Source organism: Schistocerca piceifrons, chromosome 7 (assembly GCF_021461385.2).
Source record: "Schistocerca piceifrons isolate TAMUIC-IGC-003096 chromosome 7, iqSchPice1.1, whole genome shotgun sequence".
Lineage (NCBI taxonomy): Eukaryota > Metazoa > Arthropoda > Insecta > Orthoptera > Acrididae > Schistocerca > Schistocerca piceifrons.
In genome coordinates this window covers 123581734-123602273 of record NC_060144.1, presented here as the reverse complement: position 1 = coordinate 123602273, position 20540 = coordinate 123581734, and the positions used below count along the sequence as shown (strand labels likewise).

At 42.8% G+C, this 20540-nt stretch overlaps 1 long non-coding RNA gene across 1 annotated transcript in view; it reads right to left on the bottom strand.

The window, feature by feature from the left end:
• The window catches only part of LOC124805384, a 51962-nt gene extending 32134 nt beyond the window's left edge, over positions 1-19828 (bottom strand). The window contains exon 1 of the long non-coding RNA XR_007017453.1: positions 19713-19828. This is a non-coding gene — a long non-coding RNA (uncharacterized LOC124805384). The remainder of the gene's footprint in view (positions 1-19712) is intronic.
• Between the last annotated feature and the right edge of the window lie 712 nt (positions 19829-20540).

The following is a 20540-nucleotide window of genomic DNA, read 5'->3' as shown; positions in this document are numbered from 1 at the left end:
TGCAGCGAACTTTTGGAACAGTACGAGAATGGTGGAGGTGAAATTCTTGGAAGAATTGTGACAGGTGATGAAACATGGCTCCATCATTTTTCACCAGAGACGAAGAGGCAATCAATGGAGTGGCATCATTCAAATTCACCCAAGCAAAAAAAAAATTCAAAACCACACCTTCTGATGGAAAAGTTATGGCTACGGTGTTTTTCGATTCCGAAGGATTCATGCTTGTGGACATGATGCCAAGTGGAACCGCCATAAATTCTTATGCATATATGACGACACTGAAGAAACCTCAAGCTCGACTGAGTCCTGTTCGACCACATCGGCAAAAGTTGCTGTTGCACGACAGTGCACGGCCACATGTCAGTCAAGAAACCATGGAAGCGATCACAAAACTCGGATGGACAACACTGAAACACCCGCCTTACAGTCCTGACCTGGCTCAATGTGGCTGTCATCTCTTTGGGAAACTGAAAGACTCTCTTCGTGGAACAAGGTTTGGGCACGCTGCCAAACAGTGGCTCCAACAGGTTGGTCCAGAATTTTACCGTGCGGGTATACAGGCGCTGGTTCCAAGATGGCGTAAGGCAGTTGAGAGGGATGGAAATTATGTGGAGAAATGAAATTATTGTTCCTAAAGGATGTATCTACACACTGTAAAACTCTCAAACATGCAGAGTAAAAGATGGATTTAAAAAAATAGGGCGAATTTCTTTTGGAGTGACCCTCGTATGTTGTCTTTTTCAATGAAATCTGGTTCTGCCTCGGTGGCAATTATGGCCGTATGTTGGTTAGTAGGAGGCCAGTTGAGGACCTGCAACGAACTTACCTGCGGTCTAGACACAGTGGACATACACCTGGAGTTGTGGTCTGTGGAGTGATTCCGTATTACAGCCGGAGCACTCTCGTGGGTACCCACGAACCGTGAATGCTAATCTGTACGTCAATCTGGTGATTCGATGTGTTGTGCTGCCATTGATAAAGATCATTCCAGGAGGTATTTTGAGGAAAATGCTCAACCACATGCCGCTGTTGTAACCCAACATGTAGTAAAGAGTATCGATATGTTGCGTTGGCCTGCTCGATCACCAGATTTGTCTCCAATCACATGTGAGACATCATTGGACTACAGCTTCAGTGCCATTCACAAGCAGCTCTAACCGTCGCTGTATTGAGTAACTAGAAGCAATGAGTATGGGACTCCATCCGAAAAGCTGATATCCGACACCTGTACGACACAATGCTGGCACGTTGTCACGCTTCCAACCAACATTCTGGCGGTTACATCGGTTATTAGTGTATAGTATTTACATTTAAAAAGCCTTATCTCGTGCTTACATTAAACTGTGATCTTTCAATGTTAATCACTTACATAATTTACCAACAAAATTGTAACCCAGAAATTTCATTACTCTAAAATAATTAATTTTTGGTGTTGCAATTTTTCCCGTCAGTGTAGTTCTGTGCTCTAGGAAGGTTTTAGTACCAAACACAAAATCTCTTTGAATTCCCATACCGCTTAAATTTCAAAGTATGGTAGGTGTTTGAAAATTATCATACACTCCCTTAAAGTACACTACTAGCCATTAAAATTGCTACACCACGAAGATGACGTGCTACAGACGCGAAATTTAAGACAGGAAGAAGATGCTGTGATATGCAAATGATTAGCTTTTCAGACCATTCACACAAGGTTGTGGCGACACATACAACATACTGACATGAGGAAAGTTTCCAACCGATTTCTCATACAAAAACAGCAGTTGACCGGCGTAGCCTGATGGAACGTTGTTGCGATGCCTCGTGCAAGGAGGAGAAATGCGTACCGTCACGTTTCCGACTTTGATAATGGTCGGAATGTAGCCTATCGCGATTGCTGTTTACCGTATCGCGACAAAGCTCCTCGCGTTGGTCGAGATCAAATGACTGTTAGCAGAATATGGAATCGGTGGGTTCAGGAGGGTAATACGAAACGCCGTGCTGGATCCCAACGGCCTCGTATCACTAGCAGTCGGGATGACAGGCATCTTATCCGCATGGCTGTAATGGATCGTGCAGCCACGTTTCGATCCCTGAGTCAACAGATGGGGACGTTTGCAAAACAACAACCATCTGCACGAACAGTTCGACGACATTTGCAGCAGCATGGACTATCAGCTCGGAGACCATGGCTGCGGTTAACCTTGACGCTGCATCGCAGAGAGGAGCGCCTGTGATGAAGTAAACCACGAATCCGGGTGTACGAATAGCAAAACGTCATTTTTTAGGATGAATCGAGGTTCTGTTTACAGCATCATGATGGTCGCATCCGTGTTTGGCGACATCGCGGTGAACATACATTGGAAGCGTGTATTCATTATCGCCATACTGGCGTATCACCCAGCGTGATGGTATGGGGTGCCATTAGTTACACGTCTCGGTCACCTCTTGTTCACACTGACGGTACTTTGAACAGTGGACGTTTCATTTCAGATGTGTTACGACCTGTGGCTCTACCCTTCATTCGATCCTTGCGAAACCCTACTTTTCAGCAGGATAATGCACGACCGCATGTTGCAGGTCCTGTACGGGCCTTTCTGGATACAGAAAATGTTCGTCTGCTGCCCTGGCCAGCACATTCTCTAGATCTCTCACCAATTTAAAACGTCTGATCAATGGTGGCCGAGCAACTGGCTCGTCACAATACGCCAGTCACTACTCTTGATGAAATGTGGTATCGTGTTGAAGCTGCATGGGCAGCTGTACCTGTACAAGCCTTCCAAGCTCTGTTTGACTCAGTGCCCAGGCGTATCAAGGCGATTATTACGGCCAGAGGTGGTTGTTCTGGGTACTAATTTCTCAGGATCTATGGACCCAAACTACGTGAAAATGTAATCATATGTCAGTTCTAATATAATATACTTGTCCAATGAATACCCGTTTATCATCTGCATTTCTTCTTGGTGTAGCAATTTTAATGGCCACTAGTGTAAATAAGTGTTGAAGCATTGCCCAAAGAATTTCAGAATGCAGAATATAATGACTGTAAACTATTCCTTAACCTTTCTAAAGCCAAATTTTTTTTTCTGAACATAAATTCTCGCTTCCAACCACTATTCTAAAACACCCATAATAAGCTTTGCAAGCGTTTTGCGACATACGAAGACAGCACGATGGGGTTATATGATGTTGAACTTCCACAAGTTGCTTTAGGTGTGGGAACTGGAACAATTATAGCAGTTTTTTCCAGTGAGAAACAAGAATACTGGGTAGTGAACGCAACCCATTCCATGATTCGATGAGAACTACAGTAGTTTCTTTTAGTCTTTCAGCCTATACGGGGAGCACAGCTAATTGACGGATACTGTGCCTACTGGGGGAACAGCGGGATTATCGATGTAAGTCAAGTTGTCAAGCAATTCTTCCAACAAGTTTTCATCCTGGTCCGGGTTCCAGTTATCGTTTCTTAGTTTCCTTATCGTATTCCACACGTCAGACATCTTGGTATCTCTAGTATGCAAAAAAAGCGCTCTGGTTAAAATACGAGGGTTGACCGAAAAGTAATGCATCCACCTTCGTAACTCTTCAACAGTTGGCAGCATTGGTATGCAGCAGGTACTGTCCTGCTCCGTTGTCTCTTGTCTTCAGCTCCAGTTGGCGGGAAGCCTTAGCATTGAACAGTTGTATTGTTACAGTGTAAGTAATGGAACCATTAGCAGACGCTCGGTCAGTAGGATTTAAGCAACGTGCATTCATTGAATTCTTGATAGCAGAAGGTGTCACCCCAAAGAAGATTATGGTGATTGTGTTGACGTGAGTACTAGCATCGTTGGGCGAGTAAGTTTAAAGATGTTGAGGCTGGAACATCTGACCTGCTTGACAAACAAATAGTTGGACGTCCTGTGACAGCAACCACCGAGTTTCACAAGCAAAATGCTGACATATTGACTCAGGACGATCGTCTTATCACTCAGAGAGAAATTGCAAGCACAATCGGCATTTCACAAGAACGTCTGGGTCACATTATTGCTTTGCTTGGCTACAGGAAGATCTGTGCATGATGAGTATCTCGGATGCTGACTCCTGAAATGAAAGTGCAGTGACTTGAAATTTACCAGGAACTCCTCTCGCGTTACAAGTTCTGTTACCGATAATGAAAGACAATCTGCGGGGCCGTCATTATGCTTCTAATGAAGACACGAGAGGGCTGTGAAACTGTGTTTGGGGAAACAGTGTTGACTTCTTCTGTAGCGGCTTCAGAAAATTTGTTCATCACTGGGAGAAATGTATCCAATTGGCTGGTGATTATATGGAAAAGTGAATATTGGTAATTAAAGATCACATTCTAAGGATCATTTCTGTGTTTGATTTATTAAAATATTCCCATCCAAACCCAATTAACGAAGGTAGAGGCATTACCTTTGATTAAACACTCACACTTAAAAATGGATTAGAAACAGTTTTGACCACAATATAATATTTATTTGCAATGGTTGCCACTTTCTGCCAGAAATGCTCAAGCGGATGACGTCCGTGAAAGAAGAACACCTGTTCTGTCATAGCCACTGCCTACAACTGAGGTATAAATGGGCTGAGGATGGTCACATTCTGAGCAAAACCAGTAACCTTTGCATTGATTCTGTTGGAAAGACAGCCAAGCCACTAGGAGGTGAAGCCGAAAGGCACGCGTTTAAGCTCACGCAGGCTGGCGTGAGGTCTGGAACAGTTAAAGGATTTGAGTCTAGCAAATAAAGTACGTAGCTGTTGGAACACTTAACTTTAATCCATAATTGGTGAACATCAGTCTGACGGTACATACATCACAAGATAAACAGCGCCTTGCTAGGTCGTAGCAAATGACGTAGCTGAAGGCTATGCTAACTATCGTCTCGGCAAATGAGAGCGTAATTTGTCAGTGAACCATCGCTAGCAAAGTCGGCTGTACAACTGGGGCGAGTGCTAGGAAGTCTCTCTAGACCTGCCGTGTGGTGGCGCTCGGTCTGCAATCACTGATAGTGGCGACACGCGGGTCCGAGGTATACTACCGGACCGCGGCCGATTTAAAGGCTACCACCTAGCAAGGTTGGTGTCTGGCGGTGACACCACAGATTCGACTGCCAAATAATTTCTGTGAGTGTATATGAGGGGAGAGGTCTTTAACTACCGATGACAGAACGGAAACCTTCTTGTGATTAACATGTTGACGAAGAGGAGAGAATGAGATGTAATACCCTACATAAAAAATATCATACTGAGCCTAAGAACTAACTACATATGTACATTTATTGCCCATCAGCAAGTCTCCTGTGGCACCTGTACATGTACTTTCACTATTGTAATAGCAGCTTTTGACACCGAATGTTAGAGCAACACCAAAAGTAGGGGGAAGAGGTCGAATGCACCATATTATGACACATCTGAGCTTTCCAAGTGATTTACTGTTTCCAACGACAGTGACATCTTCCCTCTGTCTGCGTCACCAGGTCCTGCAATGCTGAGGACGCCACGTCAGCAACCTGTCCAACACTCTGCTAATTTGTCGGCCTTGTATGGCCGTGGTGATATGTGAACGACAGGGCTGGGCCAGCAGCTGACTCATCAGCCTTCATCCTGCGCTACCTAAGAGCCACCTGCTGACAATTGCAAGGTGGCCCGCACAGTGCTCCCTCGCCGGCGTGGCCTGGGTCACAGCGACAACAAGCGCTCACAATCCGGCAGCTGAACCTGCGGCCCTCGCCCTGGATGTCTCCGGTGCGTGTTTGGAGCCAAGACGACTGCCTGTGGTAGTGAGACATGGAGTGGCTCGCAGCTGGTTCGCTACGGACGCCGCGTCAGCCTCAGAGGGTCGAACCAGCGCCTTGCAGTCGAGTGGAACGCTGGCGCCCCATCTGCTGCTGTGTGTAGCTGATGGTGAGACACGCCCCGCCATCCAGGAGAGCTTGATTGCTTTGCGTGTGAACCGGCACCTATTTATATGCAGCTGCGTGCCTCTGTTTTGCTAAACGCGCCGTTCCGTGTCATGAACTCATAACACTTAGATTGGCCAGTGGTCCTCTTCTGCCTGTGACTTGCGCCATGCAATTCGCTGCGTGTACTTTTTACAGCTGTTCTACGCCCCTGTGGCCTCTATTTCACTTCGCAAATACTGGTGAGAGGAACTCACTTAAACAGGCCTGTGCCTGGCTGTAACTTTGCGCTCAGAAATATTGCACCAAAACTGACTTTTCATATCCCAAACGGCAGTGCCACTACATTATTCCCCCCTTCAGAAAGACCCAGACCCTGTGTCGACCTTCAACTAACTCTTACCTTGTTTGGGTTGGCACCTATGATATATTTCCTTACTTTTAGAAAACTTAAATGTGGTCTAGTGCCCCTTAAAACACATGACATGAAACAAAACGTAAGAATTCCTTACTGGACGACTACTGCTCGATCAACCCATTACCTACTCGTCTCACGCCCTCGATATACAATCCACTGGGACTTGGACTACCCTTGGTTCCCTCTTGGAAATGGCTCTCTGCCTGATGAGAATGAAAACAACACAACGAAGTTAAGGCTGCGAAGACACTTGCAACTGAGGTGCTCAAAACGATCGTTATTTGCCGTTGCCTTTCCCTATGCTGAGCGACATGTTGCACAAGCTGTTCAGCTGATATGTGACCATCTTGCTCTAAAGTGAACTGGTTTATGGATCTCAACATACCTGGCTCCAGAGTTTGATTTAAAAAGGTTAGATTCTGCCTTGGCAAAAACTCTAAAGTGGCTTCTGGCCATACAGCTGTGGCTGCGTAACATTCAATTGCGTGACTCCTGGAATTGACGCTGGCAGGTGGAAGGTTGGTCCTATTGTGTTACACGCAGTTTCACTGATTAAAATTCCGCTCCCCTCGAGCTCTATACGTTTCGCTTCTGCAAATACCAACTGCTCAAAACAACTTGCTACTATTACCAAATTCTCATAGGTGGAGAAGATACAATACATCCCGACCCATTGCGGGCTCAATTTTGGCTCCATGATGTCCCTTGGACAGTCTATTCCCTTCCCCCTATCTAAAAATAACTGCACTGTGCACGTGTCTGGATTGGTGCTTGCCACCCTGGCTGGACACACAATCACCTTCCCTCTACAGCAGCTTCATAATTCCTCCCTTGTCATCTCAGCATACTGGCTGTTAACTGCCGAGATCAGCAATACTTCCTCATCTTTTACTTCTACAAACCACTATCCTTCCTCCCCCTTCAAAGAGACTGCTGTCCCAGGCATGCTCACAATACTCGAAACGACATATAACACATAAAAATACAATGGTTAATTAATCTACACAAACCCAATGATACATGACAAGATACCAAAAAAAAGCTACAAATACTCCACTACTTTCTGGATCACAAAACATACGGTACTTCATGCTGTACTCTTATCTTCCTGGTTTTCTCTGTGCTTAGCACCTGTCTTCACCCTTTCTTTCTTCCTCTTTCCTTCCTGTGACACACCTGGAATCACATTCGGAAACCCTTAAATGGCCGCAACCGCCCAATGTGTACTAATGTTGTTCTAGTTGAGAACTGAAGCTTAAAATTAATGGGGGATGTGGTTTCTACAACTTGGTATGGCCCTTGATACCTCGTGAGGAACTTCTACGTTTTCCCTTTTTGCTTATAAGGGCTGGACAACATTACACATTGTCCCACTCTATACTGTGGTAAACTTCCTCTATGCTTCACTGCGTATTCCTGCCTTTCCAAAGCCTTCATATTCGCCTTTTATACCCGTTTCCTAACATCCTGAATTGTCCTTGCGAATTGACATACAGATTGTCCTGTCCTTCCTTTCTGTAGCCTCACCAAATCAAATGGTGATGGTATTAGTCGCCCATACACTACCTCATATGGAGACAAACCGGTATCTGTATGGACTTTCGAATTGTATGCACATAGAATATACTTCAAATACTTGTCCCACTGTTGGTGATGAGAATTCACATAAAAACTCAGCATTTTCCCGTTTGTTCTGTGTACCAGTTCTGTCCTTCAGTTCGCCTGCGGATGCAACGCACTTGTCCTCAACTTCTTTAAATTCAAAAATATACACAGTTCCTTCATTAAATCTGACAAGAAGTTGGTCCCTTGGTCAGTAATTATGGTCTCTGGTACACCAAACTTCAAAATCCAGTTGTTTACTAACGCTTGCGCGACGATTGCTGCCTGTTGATTTGGCATAGCCACCATCTCCACATACCTCGAAAAATGGTCTATTATTGTGAGAACGAATCTCTTCCCTGATGGTGTTCACCTGAAAGGTCCTAAGACATCAGTCCCCTTCACAAAGAATGGACATGTCACTTCCGGCAATTGTTGTAGCTGTATCTGTTTCCTATTCAAATCTGCTCTCTGTGTACATGGTATACAATTCTTGACATACTGATCCACATACGCTTTCCTACTTCTCCACCAATTCCTCTCCGCCACTCCTATTCGTCGCTCTTCCCCTCCATGAGCAGATAACACGTGATCACGTGCTTCCTTTAAAACCTCATCCCTCAGCTTCGCTGGCACTACTACCCTCGGTCCTAACTTCGTTTCCCTGGGCAGAAGACCTTCGTACATATTAAATTGTGGCTCTGTCAGATACAATTTACAGTCGTTGTTCATGTCCTGTAATTCTTGCCGTAGCACTAGCATAACCTATGACTCCTACTCTTGCCACCTTCCTACATAGTGCATCGGCATTACCGTACTTCTTCCAAGGCTTGTGCACTACTGTGCCAGACTCGAAGTTAACACTTCTTTCAGTCTCTCAAACGCTTTCTGACACTCTTCTGTCCACTCAAATTTCACACCCTTCCCGGACGCATTCGGGAGGACGACGGTTCAAACCCGTCTCCAGCCATCCTGATTTAGGTTTTCCGTGATTTCCCTAAATCGCTTCAGGCAAATGCGGGGGTGGTTCCTTTGAAAGGGCGCGGCCGATTTCCTTCCCAATCCTTCCCTAACCCGAGCATGAACTCCGTCTCTAATGACCTCATTGTCGACGGGACGTTGAACACTAACCACCACCACCACCCACACCCTTGCGTTAGAATCGCGTCAACGGCTGTGTTAAATCTGCAGAACCCTTCACGAACTTTCGATAGAAATTTCACTGATGAATGACTGCACTTCGGTCCCCGAAAATCCCTTACACCCTGTACCAACCTTGGATCTGTTCGCTCTGCGTCCTTACTGATTATATGAGCCAAATATGTTACTTCTTCTAATGCAAAATGACGCTTCTCCGGGCTCAACATCAAATGAGCTGCTCTTAACTTTATAAATACTTCCCTTAATCGCAGTCTATGTTGCTCCATACTACTTGAAAACACTATAATGTCATCCAAATAGACAAGACACTGCCGTGGTTTCAAACCCCTCAAGACAATGTCTAGGAACCTCTGAAACGTTGCTGGAGCGTTTTACAAACCGAATGGCATTCTGATGTACTGATAATGGCTTCCAGGAGTAGAGAAAGCAGGTTTTGAACGATCCTCTGGAGCCACCTCTAACTGATGATAACCACTTGTCAAATCCATTGTAGAAAAGTACTGGCACTGTCCCAAGTGATCCAAAGTCTCCGATATGTTTGGAATGGGGTATGCTTCCATCACTGGCTTATTATTGAGGTATCGGTAGTCACCACAGAACCTGTGTTTCTTAGTTCCATCCATGGATTTTTTAGGCGTTATTATGCTGTATAATTCCGTCTGCAAGCTGTTGGTCAATGATATCCTCTACAATAGGCTACAAATACCTCGGTAGTCTGTATGGTTTACAGTGAACAGGTGCTTCATTCACTGTTGGTATCCTATGCTGAACTAATGGAGTCGCTGGTAACGGCCTGTGCGGAAAAAACAGACCCTTAAATTCCCACGATAACTCTTCCATATGCTCTCTTTGTCCTCCTTTCAAATGCTTAATTTTGTCAGTTCTATCGGCAGTTAGTGGCTGATCGCTTCGCCTACCTCTCGAACACCATTCTTCGTGATCTGGCACATCTAAATTTGTTACTAAAACTCCTTTGTCAAATTCGCGTCTACAGCGCTAAAGTTAGCTACGTTCGTGGGAACTACTCGCCTGTCGTACTCCTCCTCTACGCGTACAATACTATGTTTCACAATACAACTCAATGGACCCAAAACTTCATTATCGTCCAATAGTTCAATAACACATACTGTACCCACAGGTAGATTCGACTCCACACTTACCCAAAGCGACTTCCCGGTGCTACCAGACACACACTCATGTGAATTAAGCCTTAACGCTAATGTACACGGTTCAGTTGGTTTGTTCATTACGTGGAATGCCCCTCGTGACAACTTTGGACTGACAACAATTTCCCCTAGCTGAAATAACATTCCACCAAGTTCCACAGTTCGTTGTCGAAGGTCAATTTTGGCATGATGTTGATGCAAGAAATCTACTCCTAGGATCATCTCGTAGCCCTTGCATACCCATGGTACTACCTCCATGCATGCATCAAATCGGACTTTCCCTATGCAAAAGTCAACTGACCCCATATCCCCCACTCCACGCAACCTATAACGTAGTGGGTCCACCTTCTTTCATCCCATCAAACTCTTAGTAGCTACTGACACTTGCACCCTGCGTCCAACAAAATCTTAAACTTTTTAATTTTTATGGATGCTACCGTTCCATACTTATTTATAGCACTGAAATTAAATGGGAGCTCCCTTAGGTGGGTCTTGGGCCCCCTCTGCCGTTTAACTATTGTCCACCTCTACTAATTCCACTTCTCCATCCTCCACGCTGCTGCTTTCCACCCCTTCCTCTATTCCTCGGTGACTGGGTACATTGTCTCTGCACATGTCCTGTACGACCACATTTATGACATTTTGTACTCGCTGTAAACACTGTTTGTTTATAACGTACCGCTGTTGCCATGTCTATTTCCTAACATTGTATTCCCAGCTTAATGGCTGGTTACAAATCTTTCTGAGTCCCTTCACGCACTTTGCGCGATATATGCTCCAGTGAAATACATCACGTTTCCTTTGCTCGGCCTCGTGCAAAAGAATACTATTCACTTCATCGCTCTGACCCAACTCGTAAGTGTACTCTTTAATTTCTCTTATTCTGTCCGAAAATTTCTCTACGTCTCCCCCTGTCCCTTCATCATTGTACTCAACCTCTCCCTAAAGTACTGAGCGCTATCTGTTCCTTGTAGCTTTGTAAAAGCCCTTTCTTTAACTGCTTAAATTGTCCTGCCTTCCTTAAGGCCTCAGGTCACCTTACATATGCCTTCACTTCACCCGTTAATCTAATCTTGGCTACCCGTAACAACTGTTCATCAGACCAATCATTCATCACAGCTGAAGTTTCGAAGTCCTCCACAAACGAACGCACATCCTCAGATGCCTTGCCAGAAAACAGTGAATCAAACTCACAGCAGCTGGATCAATCTCCTGCTGCAGCATCCTAAGCAACAACGACTGATCAAATGCGGTTTCCCACCCACTTCTAGATGTTAATTCAGTCCTCATCTGCATATAGTCTGCTGTCAACTGTGCTACCTTTTCCAACAAAATCCGTACCGCTTTTGGTTCTGACACATCTCGCATTCCTGACCCTGCCACTGTGTTGCTTTGTTCCTTTTTAATACCAAAACAAAACAATTAAATACAAAAATAACCTGACTCCCGACACCTCAGTATCATCATACTCAATAACATCATACTCAATAACATCATACTCAAACCAATACAAAAGTAATTAAATCCCATGAAAAAAAATACATCTTACTGCCCCAAATACATTAACACTTACTCTGACAACAAAAAATACTATGCCCATGCAAAACATCTACAATGGCCTGCCATGAGTCATACTCAAAAACACAAAAAAGAAAGAAAACATCCAACACTCAAAAGAAAATGGTCAAAACTCACCACATCTTGTGACTGTAATGGAGGCAGTGAGCTTGACCGTTGTACTGTACAAATGACATCTGCTATTCTGACACCAAATGTGGTAACAACTTCTGACACCAAATGTAACAGCAACACCAAATGTAGTAGGAAGAGGTAGAAGGCACCATATTAAGACTCGTCCAAGCTTTCCAAATGATTTTTTGTTTCCAACTACAGTGCTGTATTCCCCTCGGTCTGCATCACCAGGTCCCGCAATGCTGAGGACACCACCTCAGCAACCCATCCAACACTCTGATAATGTGTCGGATTTGTATGGCTGCAATGATATAACAACTCCAGTGCAGCGCCAAAAGCTGACTCAGCAGTCTTTGTCCTGCGGTGCCTCAGTGCGGCCCGCTGACAACTGCAAGTTGGCCAGTGCTGTGCTCCCTTGCCGGCATGGCTTGCATCATGGTGACAACAAGCGCCCACAATCTGGCAGCCGAATCTGCGGCCCTTGCCCTGGAAGTCTCCAGCGATGTTGGGAGCCAAGACGACTTCTCATGGTAGGGAGCCATGGAGTGGCCTGACGCTGGCTGGCTACGGACCCTGTGTCGGCCTCAGAAGGTCGAACCAGCGCCCGCTGTCTAGTGGAATGCCGGCGCTCCATCTGCAGCTGTGTGTAGCTGGTAGTGTGAGACGCCCCGCCATCTGGGGAGAACTGCCATACTTGAATGCTTTGCTAGTGAACCGGCACCTATTTATATGTGGCTGTGCACCTGTGTCATTTACTCCCTCCTGCCTGTGACTTGCGCTATGCAAACAGCTGCATGTACTTTTTCCTGTGGTTCTACGCCCCTGTCGCCTCTATTTTACTTCATAACTGCTGGTGAGCATATCTCACTGTAAACAGTCCCAAGCCTGGCTGTAACTTGTGTGCTCAGAAATATTGCACCAAAACTGACTTTTCCTATCCCAAACGATAGTGTTGCTACACTGTGTCTGACCTCAGCATCACTGAACAATTTGTGTTTGAGTGTAGCAAACTATTTCTCCTTACTTTGCCTGGGATAGATGTGACAGGTCGCTTCCATAGCGAAGGTTTCTCCTCCCCACTGTGAGCACTGTACATTTATAGCCATGTGGTTGGCTGACTGGTGCCCTCCACCACATTTACTACAATGTTCGAAGCTGTGGATTCGGTTGCTTATATGGCCGAACTTGAGGCATTTGTTACACTGATAGACAGTGGCAAAAATGGATGCATGTCACATCTAGTCCCATGCAAATAGCTGTACTTGAGAAGAATCTATGAACCAAGAGCTAGGCTACAGGTTTGCTGTTTAAATATTCCCTTCACCAAGGATATCTGTATGTAAATCTAAAAGTTGGATTGATTTTGGGAAAGATTTCCTGTTCATCAAATTCTAAGCTAATCCTCGAATAAAACCTTGCTTACACACCATGTAACTAGGTATGAATGCCACTAAACGGTGCTTTACAAATAAATCTGATTCTATTGTGGCTGGTTGTTTGTACATCCATGACTCTCACTTTGATCCTGTTTGTACCGAGAGACGTACTATTAATAATTTTGACTTTAGTTTCTGGAGGAACAAAGTGTCTCAAAGCGCGAACTAAAGTCCCAACAGACGTTGTATGCAATTTTTCTAACACTATTTTGCTTTCGATGCAAACACAGTAAGAAGCGCAGTCATTTGGTTTACACGTGTTGCTTATAACTAGAGTATATCTTTTATTAGCGTTTGTACCAGTAGCAGCACTGTTATTCTTCCTGTCAGACTGTACGGAGTTCCGAGAGGAAACACGTTTTGTTGGATGCTTGGGAAACTACTGTCTACAGCAACCTTTTTGTCAATAACGCTCTATTTATCCTAGTGATTCATTTCCTACATTCGTCTACTTGCTTGACTTTTATATTGACTACATTCTCTCCGTGATTGACAGTGTAAAGCGCACTGACAACTGCCGCACGAACAGTTTCTTGGTCAATATCCCTTCTCTGTCCGACTGATTGATGGCCTCCTCTGTATAAACCACTACTCATAACGTATCATAGAGAGCAGCTGTAAAATGATAATAAGTCACCGAAAAGCCGGCCGGAAGCACAACTGCACTCAAACATTACTTAACCCTAGAACACTAAGGGCGGAAGGTGTTGGGTGGAGGGGGATGGGGGATTTTTATATTTTTACTAAAACACAATAAATTTTACTACTTCAAAGTATGACATGGTTTATAGTTAATTCAGTAGTTAATTACGAGGTCTCCAGTGGTAAGTCCAATACAAAATAAGTACAAAGTGTCCTGTTTTACAACCTATACTGAGAAACCATATTGGCAGGAACAGCGAATTGGTATCAACCGCAGTCATAAATTTTATTAGGGGTTAGTAATTTGGGGGCAGAGCAAACAGCGCGACTGACTGCGCTACTCCACTACAAGGAAGTGCTTTCAACGAGAGCTCGCCTCAAACTGATGCGGCGCAGTAGGAAAATAAACAGATTAATTGACACAGTGGTAGGCAACTTTGTCCGCGCAGTTGGTAAAACGTTTATGGAGAGTGCATCGAAATTAAATATCACACTGGTGCAAAGTATTCGAACTCGCGTCATGTGGCATTTGAATGTTGTGCGAGAGGCTATCATTAACGGAATAAGGAATGAGTACACTTACTCAATTCATTTTTGTAACTGTTGTTATCAGTTAAGGAACGTGTTTGAAATTATTTAACACGTGTTTCTTCTTTTTCTCCTAATATCTTTTCATTTGTTCCCTGTTTCCTCTCTTCGTTCTTCTGTCCCTTCTGAGTTTTGCCAGATTGGCTTGTCCTCAAATTTGTATTAGCGAATTATGGTGCTAAATTCGATCCATCTTGAATGCTCCCTTCATGAATACCAATTGCTTTTAGGTCTTCCTTAACTTTTATCAACTAGTTTGGTTTCCGCTTCATTAATAGTAATCTTATATTTTTCTTTTTTAGCTTGATCATTCTAATTGGATAACTGCAAAACTTTAATCACTTTTTCCTCATCGAATGTGTGATTTTTTTCTTCACTTCATAGACGTTCTGTGACCCCTTTTTCATTGAAATACGTTTTTCACCTTTTGGTCTTTAGATTTTTAAATGAAATGTCAATTTTTCCTTTTCTTTAATTTTTATTAGAGATTTGGCAACAGTTATTACAGTTTAAGATGCTCAAAGCCACCTGTTTTAACAACCGTGGTATAATTTCATAATTTTCCCTTTTGTGATATATACAGGATGAGTCAGGAGGAAAGGTACGTGTTTTGACGAGTAATAGCATTAGTGATTCTGAACATAAAACTTTATGTGGATGTATGCCCTATTCCGAATGGTTTCCGAGATAGAACACTTTTAATGTATATTCTTATTTATTTTCTGTATTATTCATTGTCATTGTTTACAACGTACCACAGCAATATAGAGGAAGTCGAGACGAACATTTTGATAAGGACGCTTGTGGTCTATCAAGTGGGAAAACTACCTCAAACTGGCCTACAAAAAGCACTTAAGCTACGGCGCACGCGCGTCGCGCGAGGTTTCCAATTTTCTCGCGATCTCTCCGCGCAAACTGTTAGTCCTAGACCCTAAATAGGACCTTTTTTTATAGCAGACTTTAGTTTAATTGTATGCTGAGACACGTTTTCGTTGGAGTGTGCGGTTTTCGAGTTATTAAAGAAAAACGTACAAAATTGATATTAAACGTGTTCTATCTCGGAAACCATTCGGAATAGGACATATGTCGACATTAAGTTATACTATCGCATCTCAAAGCATGTACTTTTCCTCCTGACTCATCCTGTGTTTTTCGTTGTTTCTATTCAAGATTCTGTATTCTGTCTATTTCTGCAATTTTTCCTTTCCTGTCCTCACGATTTAGCTGTGCCGGGACAACAACTTCTTCTAAAGTTTTAAGTTTGTTTACTTGGGAGATTTTACTCAATTTTGTGAGTAAAGATTTAATGTAGAATTTTAGTCTGGTTCGTCTTCTCTTGTGAAATGTGGAACCAAGCTTTTGCTGCTATTTCTTGAAGTTTCTGTACGGATAGATTGTTTCCTGTTATTGGAGACGATTGCGTCACCGTTATCAAATGGTATGCCTAGGGAATAAATATGAAATCTGTTTTAAAAGCTTGTGTCATTATTTACTCAAATTATTACTGATCATCTAATAAAAGGTATGTAATCATTTTATCCGGTGTAACAACGGCTGTATTTTCTGAATTGAAGTTCCAACCATTTGAAGGAAGCGTACGAACTTAATAAGATAATGCATATTACATCTTTGTTACACACCACATCTTTAGTTGCCCCAAACACTTATTTTACACACATAAAAGAAAGTTACATTAAATTAATGTGCTGGATGCATGAAGGTGAAAAACTGTCTCCTTCTGCTGTCTTTATTGTCGTGAGACGTTAGGTTCTCTTTCAGGCAGAATTTGTAAATATTTCGAGTTCTACACATTTAAGTTCTGTGTAGTATATTGAAGTTATTGGAGGACAATGCTAATTCTTCAGTTACAAGGTCTTACGGTAAGGAAAACTACGTATATTTGTAAAACTAATTGCATAATACCCCGACTGTTAAGCCACAGTTCATCGCTCGTGCACCATCTTGTACCTTGAAACGGAAAACGATTTTCTACGTGGAATACATAATACTTGCAAATTGAACTGACTTTCATTACTGTGTTAAAAACTGAAATTTGTGTACGTTGAGATTAAGTTCTGTTTCAAAATGTTTTAATCTTTCAACCGTTTTTTTTCAACACTTCTTAATTTGATTTCATTTACTGATTATCAGTGGTGTGGAGTCGAGTAGTTATGTAGCACGAGATTACGAAATATAGGACAGTTTCCAATCTCAGTGGAATTTTATTCTGTGGTACATGCCCGTACAGCACTTTGGAACGATTTCCCACGTTTTGAAAAACCTTACTTTTCCGAGAAGTTTTTGTATTTTCAGAAAACGCATATAAATTGGAAATCCAGAGTCTGGATCCCAAACCCCCAATAGAGGAAAATAATAAGATCATTTAAAATAACAGAGCACCTTGAGAAGATGGACTGATTCCGGAAATTAGACCAAGAAAGTATTACACCCAGTACCGTTACACAGAATTATCGTAAAAGTTTGAGAAAGAGAAAAAAATACCAGAAGAATGAAAATCAGCCCCAATACACTCTCTCTACAAGAGACGAGAGAAAACATAGGATTTACATTACTATGCGTCGCATACAAAATTCTATCCAATGTCTCATTAAACCTTTTAAGCTTCAGATACATTCACATACAGGAGAATATCAAGGTGGTTTCGGCAAGGAATGACCATGCAGTGAACAGATATGGCGTATGAAAAAACTCAGTTTTAGAGAAAACAGTCAGGACAAGGGGCAAAAGAGTCAATGGCGTAAAGATCGGGAGACTCGAGGAAAGAGCCGTCAACGTAAAACGTGTGCCATTAGCTTCATAACGAACAACAGGGAAGAAGCCAAAGAAGCTCTAAAGACACTACACGAAATTTCAGAAAACACATAACTAAACATCCCATGAAGTGAAACATGAACGTAGAACCCACAACCAGGCGCCCACTGATTAACAAGTACAGAAAGATAACACAAGTAGATGTTTCAGTTATCCGGGAGAGATTATCCCGGAAATAAGACTGAAGTCGAAATAATATCAAGAAATAGTCACAAAACTACAAAAAGCATTCGGTCTTTCATGGAACCAGTACAACAAAAGAAGTATCTTCATTTATACAAAACTGTGGCCTTATAACACCATAGTGTTACCAGGAGCCTTGTACGTCTCAGAAACAACAAAATAAAGGGTAGAACGAAAATCAACGAGCCAGAAAAACAAGACAGGAAAATACTGAGACAGATCTCTGCGCCAGTTCAGAAAGAGGAGATATGGATAAGGAGACCAACTAAACAAGTGTATGAACAGACAGAGACGATTACAAACAGCTTCAAAAAAGCAGGCAAAGTCCTATGGACTCATACATGTGACGAATGAAGACAGACGATCAAGAAAATTTTTGATGTAGTGAGACGTAAAACTCTGAAAATCAACATGTTGAAAGATACCATGTAAGAGCTCAAGAAACTGGACACTTCCACAAATGATATGGCATACTGGAAACAGCGCAGAGAAAACTCAGGAAACAGGAATTTGAGCAAACACAGAAAGAAAAAAAAAAAACACAGGAGAAAAGTAAACAGAAGAAGGAGAAACACAGTAAATATTGAGAGGTTTTTGGCAAGAGAAAGACATAAAAAAGGCCATGAATATAAGTTATTTTTTGGAATTCTCCTTATGAGGAAATTATCGGTGTGTCATTTAATTCTTTACAGAACAATACCTCGAAAAATATGGATCCAACGAGAGAAGTGTTTCAGATAAAATGTGTTAAAAAGAAAGGGTTATAGGTAATAGTGTTACCTGCATCCAAGATTACGTGGCTGACTTAATTTTCGTGCACAATGCAGTTCTGTTCCATCTACGAGGAAATATTATGTGGTTAAAGCTGTAGTAATATCAGGCTTAAAGCTGTAGTAATATCAGGCGGATTCAGACATAAAATAAACTTCATGTAATTCCTGCCAGCTAACAATTAGTAAGACAAAGCGTCCGCTTAATGAGTCTTCAGTTAACAAATCGTACAAACAGCTGGTAATGACGAGGTGTGAAGGCGTCAGATATAGTGATCACATGAAACATTTGTAGTTAAAGTAAATGAAAAGCTTCGAAGTACTGATGGGGCAAAGAAAACCGCTGGTGAGTGCTAAAGAAATAACGCACAAAACCCTTGCTTGACCTTTAAAAAAATACTGCTAAAATATGAGTAATACTCACTACAACTGGAAAGCAGTAGACACCAAGGGAATACAAAGGAAGCTGGCGCAAATATTTCCAGTCTTGTAGATGGCGAAAGAGTGAAACAGAAATGCTGTAAAATTTAATTGGCAAACACTTACTTAAAAACTCACCATATCTCTCATAAACCTACTTCTAAATCCCAAGAATCGGTTATATGGAGAAAAATTTATAAATATTTTGCACCACAGTGCATACAGATCCTGTAGCAACAGCGAAGACAAAATTGGGCGAACGAAAGGAATCTCTGAAAGCAGACATTCTAACCACGCTTCATGCGCGAATGAAAGAAACATCTTCCGTATTTTCGTAATCATCAGCGGTATATCATACTCTGCTGGATATAGGTCTCTTCCGGACCTATTTCTATTGCCATGTTCAGCTATTTGCATCCATGTTTACGTCGTTATTCGATCTTCGATTAGGTACTTCTCTAGGAGTTTTCTTATCGCGAAAATCCAATACAGAATCTTCGTAGCTCATTTTCCATCATTTTAGCACTGTATGGCCAACCCATCTCTATTTCAGTTTCGTAAAAAATCACTACAGTAAACTGCATTCGAATTTTCCCCCCTTGCGCGTTTGTTTGTTTTTCCCATCCATTTTTGTTAAGTCTAACACGTATCTTATCTTTATACGTTGGACGACCCTTTCTTTTATAAATGTTTGCGTATTTGAAAGAAAAACTGACGGAAGGTTACGTAGTGCAGAAGGTCTGCCATACGCCTTCTGATGACTCGCAGATTACAGACGTAGATGTGCGTAGACCATGACTTGATCCACACCCATCGTCCCTATTGTTGTTAGCTCTGCACTACAACTGATGGCTCTCCACGCTGGTATGTCTGACGCTTGTTAGTAAAGTTACTGAAATATAATTTTTAAAACTACACACCGCCGTCTGTTGCGTGTTAAATCCTCTTCTATCTTACGAAATTCGCCGTCAGCTTCATGTCAGTGTATCGGTTGTAGAAGGCATTCGCCAATTACACCTCTGCGGCAGCAACTGTGTTCCCTTGGCTGGCGCCCAAAGGCGCGGAACTGGTTGCTGGCACGTCCCCACCAGAGATCGTTAGTCTTGCGTCACACGCAACGTAACACAACACAGTACAGCGTGCTCTGCCAATGTGAGCTTCGAAATCCGCCATTGGCTGCCTGCTCTTACCTCCACATCGAACGTACATTCTTTTTTTCCGTACCTTCTTTTTCTGTCCTTTTTCTTCGCAGTTTTGCCGGAAGTTACTTTCCCTTCTAGTACCTGATTACGCAGCTGCGGATTGGCCGACAAGTCTGCGGTGGGCGCGGTTTCTGCCGTGTAAGAAGCCGGTCCAGACGAGTAGGTTTGTGTCGCGCAAAGCGAGGGACATAAATTATGCGATTGCGCGATGTGGAGGCGCCGTCGTCTCGCTGTAAGGTAACGCCTGTAGTGGACGGAATGCATCTTTCCGGTGAAAAAAATGCAGCAATAGCAAATCATCTCTAGTTAGTACATGATTAATACTTGTTCCATATCCGGAGCATTTCGCTATACACTAGTCTCGTTTCGCGAACGAATTACGTTCTATTGTCTTTTACGATATTCAGAAAATCAGAAACTAAAGGAAGACGTAGCCATAATTTCTTCTATACAAATTTGGATAGTACTTGAATCGGTCCATACCAAAAGGGCTTAGGTCCAGTTCAGTAACTTTCGAATAAAGTGAAAAACAGATTAATTGTCCTA